We start from the raw sequence: 14,893 nt of genomic DNA on the forward strand, positions 1-14,893 counted from the left end.
TCATCTATAGCAAGTCCATTTTTAATAAGTATCTAATATCTTTTGGGCATGTCTAAGTTTTCAATTTAACTTTGTGAAAATCAACTTTGCCGCTTATTAAACGCTTCGTACAAATTAATTAAAAAAATATGAGTGGCTGGTTATTACTATTATGAAGTATTACGATATTTTCCAAGAAGCTAATCATCACGTAAATTGACTATAGACCTGGAGCTTACTCCAATCACTTGCAAAACTTTGATTTAAAATTAAGATTTTTTTATAATAGGTACACGACTTTGATTAATATTCCTCTGAAAACTAAATAAAAAATATTTAATCACAATTTATTAATGATTTTAAATTTTAATACTAAAGCTTTGGTATTTGAATATTCCGTTCATGAAAAGTTTGATATGATAACGTAATGCTTTTATTTAATCTTTCACCGGTTTTATGAACGTAGCCTATCCTGAAATGGGGATAAGAATAAAAATCCCTTTTGTTTTTAGCTTCTCTATGTCCGTAGCTATATTAACTTTATTATTTTGTTGAAATTTATGAATAGTATGATTTCTGGCGCATCAAGTTATTTATATATAAACTTTTAGAAGCATGGTTCGCATGTAATAATATATTTTTAATAAATTTTATGCATCACGTCAATCATGTTAAAGTTTGACATGCTAATATTACTTTTATGAGTATACAAAGTTTAAAATTTAAATCCGTCGTTGTAACATAAAATTTGTATTTACTACATATGTATTTTTTACAAAATTAAATGTGTCAAAAACAAATGCAAACAGGGATGCAATTCAAACTCCACTAAACCCAGAATTTTACGTCGAATTCAATAATAATTCCATTTTAAAAAAACAAAGCATGTCAATTCCGATACACTTTTCAGGTACATTGTATATTTTTCCTAATCAGTTCCAAAAGTGTGACCCAAATATATATGTTTTTTGCTTTTGTGACCTTATAGTTACAAGAAATCAATATATGTTATTTTCGTTTACACGCGAAGTTTAATTCAAATTCATTCATCAATTTCAATACAACGTCAAAAATATCATCAAGTACACTCTGACAGTTATTGTTGTCTTGTGGTGAAATTATTAAATTTAAAGAATAATATTTTTATAATGAATCGATTTGAGAAGCTCAGAAAAAGTAAATTTATCACCTATTTTGTGGGGGTCATAGAAGAAAATTGTTATGGTGGTTGTGAGCAAGATGGATGTAAACACAGATTTAGATGTAATGGAATAAATACACCAGTAAGTACATCAAGATGCAAGACTTTTTACTACGTTTTTCATGAGATAATGTTAGAAAATATTGTGTTGATGATCTCGGGAATATACTTTTTGGGGAGGATTTTGAACGAACGAGTTAACCGTTGTACCACAGGGTTCAATATAGGGGCTGTGTGTAATTGGAAGTCATACTGAAATATAAGTAAACTTATTGACAAGCAATGGTATATGAAAGACTAAATAGATGTATATTTCTGAAAAGAAATTTGAAGAGTTTTTTTTTTAAATTGAAGGTGCTTTAGGTTGCTTAACATTCTTTGTTTGTATCTGTTATTAATTATTTGTCATTTGAGGAGGATATTTTCTATTCAAACAAGAGCGTTTAGATGTATTTTACGTTTGAAATATTTTTGAACTTAAATTAAGATATTATAATCTCTTAATGATTCTATGTACGCATGTTTAATAGTACAACATGGTTAGCTGAACAAAGTCATATACAGAAGTAAGTATTCATTAAACTACGGAGCTCTTGTTCTTTTATAAAGGTTACCAGTGAAACAAGAGGATTTACCTTTTAGTATGTATAGTGATGGCCAGAGAAATAGCACACATTACTAATTCTTATTAATTAGGAAATGCACACATCTAATGAAATTTACATTTAAAATAATTCCATTTAAAATGATTCCCAGAGGAATCAATTTATCGATACAAATTTAACAACAAATTGGAGAAAAGTTCCGGAGTGGTTAAAAGTAGAGTAAAATTGCAATCGATCGATCATTTCGAGGATGATTTCCAATTTTAATACAAGAAATACACTGGAAGGAGTTCCGAAAAGTGGTATTTATCAGTGCATCCAGCATAAATCAAGAAATAAACGAAGTCAGTGTGTCGGTGAGTACCATTAAACGAAGACTAAAATTAGCTGGTCTCTATGGTAGAAAACCAGCAAAGAAGCCCTTCATTTTTGCAAAAAATAGAACAGCGTGACTATTATTTGCAAGAGAACTTGTGAACTGGACAGACGGGCAATGGAAAACAATTTTATTTTCCGACGAATGACGGTTACAATTATTGAAATCTAAGGGCATCTCATGGATGAGACGATCAATTAATGAAAGGTATTATCCAAAGTACATTAGATCTACTGTGAGCATGGTGGAGGATGCTTTGTGGTTTGGGAATGTTTTCCTGGGTTTGGCGTGGGCGTGCTGGGTAAGATAGACGGGATAATGGATATTTTCGTTTATAGTGACATTCTGGAGAATCATATCCTTTCATTTGCCGAAGATAACATGAGTTTAAAGTGGATCATCCAGCACAATAAGGATCCGAATAACACGTATAAATTCAAGAATGATTTGCTTCTCAAGGAGTACGTGTAATGTCTTGGCCAGCCTCAATCCAATTGAAAAACTTTGGGGTGAAATTGGTCGGAAAATCCATGCAAAAAGTCATATTTGAATGAACTTTACGAAGAAGTTCAAAATCAGTGAAATGAAATATCGAAAGTTACTGAAATCATTGAAAAAAAGGGTTATCAGTTATTGAAAATAATGGATATGGTAATAGATACTAAATAAAAGAAGCCTGAATGTACGTAAGTTTGTTTCATTTTATAGTTGCTCTATTTGTGATCGTTGATTTTTTTTTTCAAATATTAATAACCTAAGTAAACCCACTAATAAACAATTATATTGCCGCATTGTTGTTATCAAACATATTGCATAACTGATAATAATATGGATATTGAAACGTACAGTAAAATGATAATTTCTATAAATACATTAATAATTTACACAAATTTTATTGAGTATCATTTATTCGTTATACCAGTCTATAAACAACGAGGTATATATTCAACGAAATTATGGCATAGGTCGTTTAAAATTTAATTTCACGACTCTTCAATTTAGAATAACAATTTATTTAAATTTAACGGTTTTTGGTGTTTTAATCGATATTACATGTCGTCCCATAAGGTTTCAATTGTATTTAGATCCGGACTTCACGCTAGTTTCTTAAGTTTGATGCTCCAATCATCATCATGCAAATGGTTCCATTACCTCTCTCGTGGTTCATTTTACCAATAATTTTTTGTAATGGTAGGACCATGTCTAGGAATGGAACTCCAAATTTTTCTCCACCGTGTTTCAAGGTTTTGTAGTGTATCTCAGATTCAAACTTTTACTAGGAGGACGATGAATGTATTTTTTACCATGTGATTTTGTTGTATTCAACATGGATTCATCACTTCAAAGGACCCTTCTTTTTTGTTACCAATGGTATGTTTACTGAAATATATTCTTGCAAATTTTGTTTATTCAGTTCACGTCTGATTGTTCAACTAGACACATTGATATTATATAACCAATTAATTCATTTTTTAATTAATTAGGGTATAAGAGAAGATGTCGTTTACTCATTTTTCCAAATTGTCTGTCAATAAAAAGAGTTGTTTTTTGTTAAGATATTTTCTTATTATATTTTCAATTAAGTGTGTTGTTTCATATTTGTTAGTTTTTAGTGGTATCAGCAATATTTAGACCTCGATGTTTCAAGTTAATTATTTCCTCTGGAGAGCAATATTTCTTTCTTCTAAGTGAAAGTAAATTTATTTAATAAAATAATATAAATCCTGTTAAGAATAAATTCTTAACAGGATTTATATTATATACTTTTAAGCGTATTATTAAATACACGTCTATTTCGTTAGCAAACCAAATCATATGCGTTATTATTACTGACAGTATTGATTGCTGACAGTATTTCATCATTAATTTTAGTTTCACCTCACACACTCAGTATTTATGTCAGTATTCAGATACATAGTTCAATTATTCCCAGAATAATAATGGACAACAAACATAAGGATTGCATTGCAATTAAATTGTACAAGTGAATAGTTAAATGAAAAATATTTAAACTTATTAAATTACATTAAGCATACAGATGTCGATGCTCTCGAATACTCTTTTAATATAATGTTCCACAATTCGGGCATTGCTCTATATGTATCAATAAACCGTATTAAAATCGATTTTTTCATCTCTTCTTGACCATTCCTTTCTTCGGATCCAAAAAGAAGTATAGAATATTGGAATATACTTTTTATACTGACTGGACAATAGTTGAATAAAATCTTTTTATGAAATTTCTCTGAAATTTGTATTTATAAATGTTTTTTATTTTGTATTGTATTAAAACTAATAAACATTATAAATAATATAATTTATTATTATCAGAAAAACTTGATCTTGATGAATTTTGATGATGTAATTTTGTGTTGGAAAATGTTGAATTGATAGGTGATTACGATTAACTATCATATAATTGAGGTTCAATACTGCAATGAAATTTTTTCGTTATAACATGTCATTTCATAATCTAAAATTGACGTGTTTAGGGATTCTTCATGAATTTGACAAGTAATTAAAATAATGAATTTACGCCACATGTCTCTTCCATAATGTTGACTACTTTGTGTTAGTAATTGTTGAAGTTATTGTTTTTTTTGTTTGTATAAATAGAGATTTTTACTATGACGTGTGAATTTTTACAGTTTGTATTGTATTTAATTTACACAATTTATAAAATCCATTCTGAAGTCATTTATCTAAATCACAGTAAAAGCAATTTGTTCGAAGGGTCTAAAGAATTTTATCGAATGATAAACGAAACAGGAGGAGCTGAGACCACATGCGATTGAAGCTTTTCTAAATTAATGTTTATAAAGTTATTCCGAACTGACAATTAAACAGCGAAAGCTCCCAAATTAATAAATTATAATTAATGGGAACGGATGATAATTTAATTTTACAGTACTAAACTTGACTCAAATTATATTCACTAATTCATCCAACGTACGGTCTGAAGTATTTTAATGCGAGTCATTTATCTTTTTTTGTCCCACGAACGGATTCAAGCTGGCGCTTTCGAGTCGCTTTCGCTCATTCGTAGGCAGCAATCTAATCCGCCGCATGAAGAATTAGTACGGTCACACATAAATTTATAATTCACCTGTACTTAAATTTATTTGTGAGATTTGAAAATAATACTCAAGTTGAATTTGCGTTTAATTATAAATTAATCCTGTGACATTCCATTGATTTGCACCTAATTGGGTATATTGGTGTCGGTTTAAATGCGATTTACATGAAACAGTAATCCATAATTAGGTCCACTTTATTGATGGATTTAGAGCGAAATTATTATATAAAACTAATTGCGATGTGACAACAATGTATGTATTATGTTTGATAACGTTAAAGGGCTATTTATTTGAATATAAAATTAATTTATTTTATCAAAAAATAATAATAAATATATTTGTCATTATATATTTAACGATGTTTAAAGGAGGATTTAATTAAAAATTAGATTATTTTTGAGGTATACATCTGTAATTGGTAATGACATGATGATTTAAGATGAATTTATGAGAAATATACTACATAATGTTCAAAGATCAAAAGTAAAAAAAAGTATTTTTAGTCATGTTTTTCAAAACAACTTTTCTAATAAATTTAGACAAGTAACTTATTTTTTATATAAATATAATAAATATTTTTAACATAAAATAATAAAAATTTATTATTAATATGGGTTTTTTGAAACCTGATTACATCAAATAATATTATAATTTATGGTATGTATTTTCATCCTGTAAATAATAGTAATGTCAATAAAGTAAAAGTTATATAAATAAATATTATATAACTTTTATATAAAAAATTATTTTATAATATTTTGATTAATTCTAACTAACATATTTAATTTTAATTTAAAAATATTTTAATGACTTAATAAATATAATAATAATAATAATTTGGTCTTTGTTTTATGTCTAGTAAATATAAAATTAATATATTATTTATTTTTTTATCATAAGATCTTAATTTTAATTATTTTTTTTTAATTTTAATTAACAATATTTTAATGATTTATGGATGGAATTTGATCTTACATTTAATAAAAACTTATTGTAATCAGTTTTGTTTACCATAATTTTAAATCTTAATAATAATAATAAATTTAAGGATGAAATAGGTATAAACAAAAGTCAATCCTTCTGTACTGAGTAATAATGAACATGCTGTTAATTAGTACCTGGGATATTTATAAGAAATTGCATTTACTAACGGTAACAATATAACAGTTGTTTTATTAAAATTATTTTGACGACTTTTATACGAATTCTGGTAATGAATTTTATAACACTGCAAGCTTATTTATATAAATATTTTGATATTTTATTGAAGGAATTTACAGCTTGTATTAATGTAGGGTTATGGGAAAATATAATATGGTATAATGTTATAATATCAACAATGTATGCTTCATGTTTAACGACACAAACGTGCGATATTAGTGTTAGTTTTAATGAAGAAACACCATTATATATAATGTTTGTATAATTAAATATAAAATTAATTGGTTTTTACCAAATACATTTGTTATTGCTTCTATTGTAACGGTATAACATTTAAATTTAAATACAATTTATATAAAATCTCGACAGTGAAAAATTTCAAATGTATTATTATTTTTTATTTGAAATAATTCCATCAAAAATATTATTTTATAAAATAGGTTTATTTCATTTAAAAATATGTATTTTCATTATTCATAAATCTGCTACAGAAGAAATTTATTCTAAAATTTATTTTTTTATTTAATATAATATTTTAATATTTCATAGAGATGAAAGATAACAAATTAAAACCCACAAGCTTTGTATAATTAGTTAATAATATTTATTATACTTCTTTAAAAATTAATAATTACAGTAAATGCTATCTTTAATGAACTAACAGTTCTAGAATAAAAAATAGAAATTCACTTATTTTTGATTTCGGTCTCTTAATTTATAATTTTTTTATTATTCTAGAATTTGAACAGATTGATTTAGTAGTTGTCACTGGTCAAAATCTCCCAGACTTAAAGGCAATAACATAATATATTTTTTAGAAAATAATAATAATTGATTAGAAAATTAAACAAAAATCTTAAACCATAAAGAGTCGGAAGCTAATAGCTAACAATGGGTCGGACTCCTCTTCGATTAAGACACTCATTGACGCGTCGTGGCATCGATCTAATGAGATTATCGATTTCCTGGTAGAACTGAATCTGACGTCTTAGTTCATTAAGAGTCCGTGGAGGGTGCGGTTTCGTTAGCGTTTCGTTAGAGTTGCCCCATTATATCGCATGTATGTTCGATTGGGGAAAGGTCTGGAGATCTGGGTGGCTAAGACAGTAAATTCACTTTTAGGAAGTTTAATGTATTCCAATATGCAATATGTGGACGTCTTTTTACTAACGCATGGCTAACATGCATGCCTAATCAAAAGCGAGATTCCTCATCCCACTGTTAACGTCCCATACACCAGTTACGATGTTGGCGACTTTGGTTTGCTGTTAGAGGTAAGACTAAAAAATTGGCCTACCTTCATCGGCAAAAAATTCATCAGCAATCATCCGCATTGAAGTCATCCTGTCTCTTTGGGGTAATCTAAGAAGATGGTCTTGTGGCTCTGAGATAGCTCTGGGTTTTTCGGATCCTTTTGCTCTACCTCCTCCGTCCTTCTCATTCCATATCCCATCATAAAAATTTACATTCTATTAAAAAGCAGCATTGAAATTGCCAAACAGTAATTACCGATGTGAATCAAGAAACCGTTTCCTAGCATGTTAATAGCCAAAATTATTGTAATTTGAAAACACAGCAATCGACCAGCGAATTAGTCCACAGGCAAGATACGAAAGCAAATATAATAGGTTTCGGGTTTCGGCTTAAAACAATTAGCGGGAAATTACAGTTAATTTCGATTTCAGCAGGCAGATTAAACTCTTTTGCTTGTTTTATTGTGTTCGTAAATTTTATCTTGGTATTCGCGAGACGGTCTATTTTGGCGCTCCCCTAACTTTTAATGATATTTCAGGATGGGCACACGGTCGGTTTAAATCAAGAGCTTACATTTACACTTACTAGAAATATTTACGGAAGTCGAATTTAAGGAATGCGGAACTGTATCAAGATGTACTGAACAACTTTCTCGATATCCTCACATGGAAAGTTTTTATTCATGATAATTCAATTTCCTGAATATTATTTTATGAAAACTTCTTCACAAGTTTCCTACCGGATACCCTTGATAGATGTTAAAAGCGACGAGGAAATTTATAAAGTTGGATATCGTTTATGGTATTATAGAGTATGTTAAACTTATAATTAATGGTCATCAGTTTTGTAAACGGAAAACTTCTCCCATTATCCTCCTTCACATTTCTATGTCCTAGAAAAGTATACACAACGTTTTTCCTCATGTTTAATCAACTAAAATAGAATTTTGTTGCAGGGTATAAACAGTGATATGATTAACCATCATTAAATATTCTTAAGGTACGTATGAATTATATATTGTAGTGCTGTTATGGATAAACAACATTTACGATCAATGCGCTAATCCTGCAACCACGTTATTTCTCCATATTAAGTATTAAATTTTGAAATAAGCCAAGCATGATTAATGTTTGCATAAATAATCACGCTTAACGTAACACGTAGGCATAAAATGGGTTGTTTAATCAGATTTAGTTATTGACAGCTTTTGTCATAAACTATATGATGGAATTCAATCAAATCGTCGGCTAGTTTGTTATTGATTTTTTGTTGAATTAAATTTTAAATATATACATTCGGCCGATGAGTGTCGTGGAAAGGTTGAAAACGGGACTAGTCAGAAACCGGAAATAGGGATTCCACTAAGTACAATTAACTACATCGCTCATTATAAATTTATTAGGCCAGTAAGTATTGATTTTGAATGTAAGAACAATACGGTGTGCTTGGAGTGTTTAAAGTGTACTTAAAGGTCTCTATCTTAAACTGGCCTAAGTGAGGCTGCTGTTATAATATTAATTGGACAAGTGGTCTATTAACAAAAGACTTACTGAGCTGGAACATGTTTTACAATCGATTTAGGTGTTTAACGTAAGTCTATTAATTATAATTTCTTGATGGCTCTTTAAGTAATTCCCGGAATAAATCTACAACAATTTTAACATAAGTGTAGTCCATTTTTGATGGAAACTTGTAATTTACATGGTGATTTACCTAACTGATTCAGTAGAATAATAATAGAAGAGCATGCTCTTAACAGCCATTAATAGGATTCCAAAATATTACACATGGCGTTTGGTACTTCTGATACCTACATTTTTGGTTAAATGTTACTAACTTACTTATTAACCTGTGCTAAGTGAAATACTGGATAATAATTAATTTATGGTAAATATCACAGTTTGATTGAGAATTGTCTTAGAAATCCAAAAATGTAAAATACAAATAAGTTTTTTCTACTTCAAATGCTACTAATAAATATTTACAATATTACTTAAACTTTGAAAAAACAATTGTCTGACGTGTGTGTATTATCATAGAGAAATACTTACAGGAAATTAACTAAATTATGGTTGATCTGCGTCGGGTACATTGCAAAATGAATTAGTTAGATATGCCGTGAATGCTCCATGATTTGTCAGGAATGTGCAAATTCAGCGGTGATTTGGGATGGACTCCCTTGCCAGAGTTCATTAGGAGTTAAGCAATTAATTAACTTGTTTGGGAAGGTGGAGGTCCACTATAATCAACTTATTCTTGACTCAGTAAAGTATGATCCTTAAGACGAAAGAAGAATTAGCATCTAATTGAGTTCACCTTCCCTTTATACTCCTTAAAATTATTTTGATGTTAAGATGTTAAGAGTGTAAGATCAGGTTTTAAATACATAAGTACAGAAGTTGTGTTGGTAAGTTTAGTGGGTAAGCCCTTCTGGCCAGTTCTGTACAACCTTGGTACTCGGTACCAGGTCTATTTAATAATAATTATCTCTTTTCTTACGAATTTGATCAAATAAACCATATAAGTAAAAGTCAAGACTATCTCAGAAATATCAGAGTGACCAACGTATTGATTCTTACTATTAATTTAATAGTTTAAATTAGCATATCGAGTATCGAACTGCAGGACCTCGTAACTTGCGAAGTGTGAATTTTACAGGAGAGCAATAAAATTAAATATTATCCTGAAATTCTAGGTAGTTTTTCTTTATATCATTTAGATGTAGTTTATTATACCTTTATTAAGGATGTGATATAAGTCTGATTTTTATGATTCACACTTACATTTTACGAGCCTAATCTCAATTTCAATAATTTTGAGGGTTACGAGGTCTAGCTCTTCAGCCCTTGATATGATCAGTTCAAATATTGCATAAATCTAATCCCATAATTTCGATGATTTGAAAAATTAATATCATCACCTTATGGCCTATTTGAAAGCGGGACATCCCCATAAAATTTGTATTTTTTGGCCGATTATGACCAACTTTTTTTTTCAATTGTAAGGCATAGTCAAAACGTCACGTTTTTTGCCTATATTCAAAATTCAGTTGAAAAAATAAAAATCATATTCTTTGTATGAGTTTATTGTTTAATCAAATAGTTTATTGAATGAACTGTAAAAATAGCAATTATCTTTTTTAACGATATTGGATTATTATACTTTACTAATACTTTAAATATCCAAATTTTATTGACTACAAACAATCAATCGTTAACAATATTGGACAATTATACCAATAATAGGTGTAGGTTTTGGTTTCTAACCAATTGAAAAAAAATGTCTAAATGGGAGACAAAAAAACAGTGTATATAATAGTTTTAATGAGACTTGGAATGTAGCCATTTTGATACATTATTCATTAAAATTAAAATAACTAAAGAGTTCTATAAAAATGGTGTAATCAATTTTTCACATTTTTCGTCTAAAAAATAAAATTGTAAACCTCTTATCTGCTGTTTCACTATACCATTCAAAGACATGGATAGAATCTTTTATTGCCTATCTTTCGAGCCATTATTCATTAAAATTAAGTTATAAATAAAAAGTCATAGGCCATCTTAAATATGCCACACTATATTAATATAAATATGGAAAACTCCAGTAAACATTTTCCTTAATTGTATGACAACAGTGTCTAAAGATCTAATAAAGAACTGTTTTGGGAATAGTTTTAACCAACATTTATCTATTTGCACTTTTTTATATTGAGTATAAATTAATCAATTTAATTGTTTATTTATTAAATAATAACTTTGTACGAAAATCTTACCCTTAAAACTAGTAATAACTTTTTAAATAAAATAATTGTTAACGTAATACAAATGGTACTAAAATATTTCAACAATATATCCGAATTTTAAATCTGTGAATTAGAAAGTAACAATAAACTGTTATTCTAAATTAATTATTGCATCAAACAGTGACACTGAATACACCTGGTTATTAAAAAAGTTTTCAGTAACTTCCGGAACTGCATTATATTTGTTTCCGGTTGTGATACATTGTGTAAATTCCTGATTGAAACATATATTTATTTTAAATTGATTGTCATATTGAAATTTAAAATAAGTAATTTCGATAAATTGATGATTGTCGTGAAAAATATTTAAGAACATGTATTCGTTTCATGTGGGTTATACTATTAAATGTTATTTAAAAATGTTTAAAAGTTCTAATTATGTGTCCTTTTCGTTTATTTATTCTTAATATTTTTCCTTTTGGAAAATAATTGACGCCATCAATTTAATAGTGTTAAATATAAGTACTCTCTCTTTATTCTCGTATCGGATCACTGTGTTTAAAAGACTATATTTCCAAAAGTCATGAATGCGCCATTTGTTAACGTCAAGTTGAAAATAAAACGGAGATATAAAAGGTGTAAGTCTTTTTAAAGGATGAGGTTCACAATCAAACAAAACGGGGGAGATTTAACTTTCACGGGTATTAGATGGCTACATTGTTACTGTGTTTAAACAGTTATTCTTGATATTGTATTGTATACATTTGATAAAAAATATTTAGAAATTACTATTATTATAATAATTATTTTTTAATAAAGTTTATAATCGTAAATAATTTCTTATAGAAAATTTGGAACAAAAAAGTTTTTTAATTTAAAATTTGTGGTGTACGTAAACTTTTATGAAGAGAAAGTTTTTTGATTAAAAACATAAGTAGTATGTACACATTCCCAATGAAAGTTGTTAAACTTTTGCAGTGGATTCTTTATTAAAATTATTTTAATAATAAAAAGAAACTGAGTAAAATAGATCATAGTGAGAATAAATCGATTATTCTTAATATAATAATATGTAATTGTTGACATGTTATAAAAATATAATTAGATATATCGTAAATCATTTTAAGAATTTTAAATAATGGTATATTATTAAAGTTAAAGTTTTTATTAACGGAAATTATTAAGAGAGAAAGAGTAATTATATTATTGAAGAATAATAATAAATTATCTCATTATTTCTTTATTAAACACGCGTGCAAAATGCATTACAACAGTCAGAAAAGTTTCATACTCCATTAAAAGCTTAAAACAAGAAATAAAAGGCAAATTAAATTCTGAAAGGTGTAATATTGAACGAATGAATGAACTAAGAATGTTTGACGACATCAAATAAAATACATTTTAACGAATCTACTTGAACTTTAGAAGGAAACTCGATTGAAGTCTTCCAGGTAAACATTCTACAGATTGTACTTCAATGAAAATAAAAAAATGTCAATATTAAATTACTAAAATACGAGTTATTGGATTCTTAATTGTATCGGAATGATGAAAAGATAAAATATTCCTTTCATGGCCTTTTTTCTATCGATGCACAGCTAATTTAAAATGATAATAAGTTTCGTTTTGCTACGCTGAGACACGATAAACTTGTACAACATAAACAGTACTAGCGTACATAAACATTATCGTTTATCGTCAATATTATTGGATGATGAATTACCATAATCTTATATTAAAATTTTTATTATAAAGTACAAAGGGGAAATTTTAGGTGTGTTTTATAATAATATTATTCTCACCTTTATATTATAAACACCTATAATATTAAAAAGCTTATTTTGAAAAAAATAAAATGAAAACACTTTTTTCAAAGTTCTCTTTTCTGTAATAATGGCAAAAATTTGCATAAAAATTTGCATATTTTAAAATGTGCTTATATGCAAACACCCAATCTAATTGCATATCACTGGCATAGAAAATTTTAAGTCTTAAAAAAAACTCGTTTGTAAGCAGAAATGCCGCAGAACTAAAGCTGTTATCTTGCGAACACTCCCTCCACCTAAAATAAATGATGTAAATTCGTAACACAATTTGCAACACATAATTAAACTGAAATTATCATTAATTGGAATAGAACTGCGGCTATTCCGATACAGTGAACCCTGATTGCGGTCTTCCAAATTTCCATCTTGGACGTTGAATAAACGATGACTGTGGAAAACCAACAACGACAAACAACTTAAGTCAATTTTGAAAGTTGCAAGTTTATGCTACGGTGAATGGCACCCGTAGTCACGAAAGCTTTGACATGTACCTCTTAAATGTAAACACTGCGGTTGAAAACTTTGGTGAACCTTACCGATTAATTATGTAACGGGCGTTTAAAATTTACAATTAAATATGTAATTTGATGTCGAACTTGGTTAATGTTTTATAGGGGGAACATGTGATGTATGTTGACATGAATGTGTGAGGTGATAATTAAATTTTATTGAAGGATGGTTCAATTTAGACGACGAAGTGTAATTAATTTGCAACAAAATATACAAATTGTTGTAAAAACATATCTGAATATTTTAGTCAAAATGTTTAAAGCTCCAAATATATATATATATATATATATATATATATATATATATATTTAAATTTTTTATTATAAACAGAAATATAATAATTGGGAAATAACATATATAATTAAAAAAATTAATAATTTTTTGTAATAAATTACATATTTTTAATCATTTTAAAAAGGATTTTAAATGCCAATTACATTCTAATTTCAAATGGTGTATATAGTTATAGTTATTTCATAGGAAGTAATTAATTAAACGGAAATACAAAACATTCTGTTTCATATTTGGAATACTATCTATAGTTTTTGATAAGACACTCTTTTACTAATGTGTGACATTTATTTTTAAAGACAAAAGAAGGTGGTAACTGCAATTAAAATATAAGATTTTCTGTCTTTTTCTTTTAATGAATCAGTTAAGTAAATTATCTTGTATGCGGTTATGACCTAAAATATATGATATTGATTATTTTCTTCAAAGGTATAATAAAAGTATTAAAGGTTTTAAAAAAACAGCATCAGTCAACTAATAATATAACTTTATCGATTTCCTATTTTGATCATTATCGTTTTGAAAAAAATAATATGGCCTAATATTAAAAAATACTAATAATAGGAGAAAACAAAATAAATCAATAAATAATTATAATAACAAAAGTAATTTTTAGAAATAATAGAAATATATAAAAATGTACAAGTAGAAGAAGCCGTTCTGAAATTTACTGCTTCCCACCTAAAGTATATTTAATACAATTATTTTTAAGAAACTTCAAAGACTTAATAAAAGTATTAAAAATTTAAAAAAACGGTCAAAGTTTATATAATAATATGAATTTTGGAATTTCTTAGTTTCATCATTATTATTTTAGAGTAAAAGAAATATTAACCCAAAATCAAAAAATATCAATAATAGAGGAATACTA

At 27.6% G+C, this 14,893-nt stretch overlaps 1 protein-coding gene across 1 annotated transcript in view; it reads left to right on the top strand.

Moving 5' to 3' along the window:
- Window positions 1–8,606: 8,606 nt before the first annotated feature.
- LOC109594012 (adenylate cyclase type 6) overlaps window positions 8,607–14,893 on the top strand; it is a 158,063-nt gene continuing 151,776 nt past the window's right edge. Inside the window, exon 1 of the mRNA XM_049966368.1 lies at window positions 8,607–8,652. The gene's annotated coding sequence lies outside the window, so the exon portion shown is untranslated. The remainder of the gene's footprint in view (window positions 8,653–14,893) is intronic.

The sequence above is a fragment of the Aethina tumida genome, chromosome 4 (genome assembly GCF_024364675.1).
Source record: "Aethina tumida isolate Nest 87 chromosome 4, icAetTumi1.1, whole genome shotgun sequence".
Taxonomy (NCBI): Eukaryota; Metazoa; Arthropoda; class Insecta; order Coleoptera; family Nitidulidae; genus Aethina; species Aethina tumida.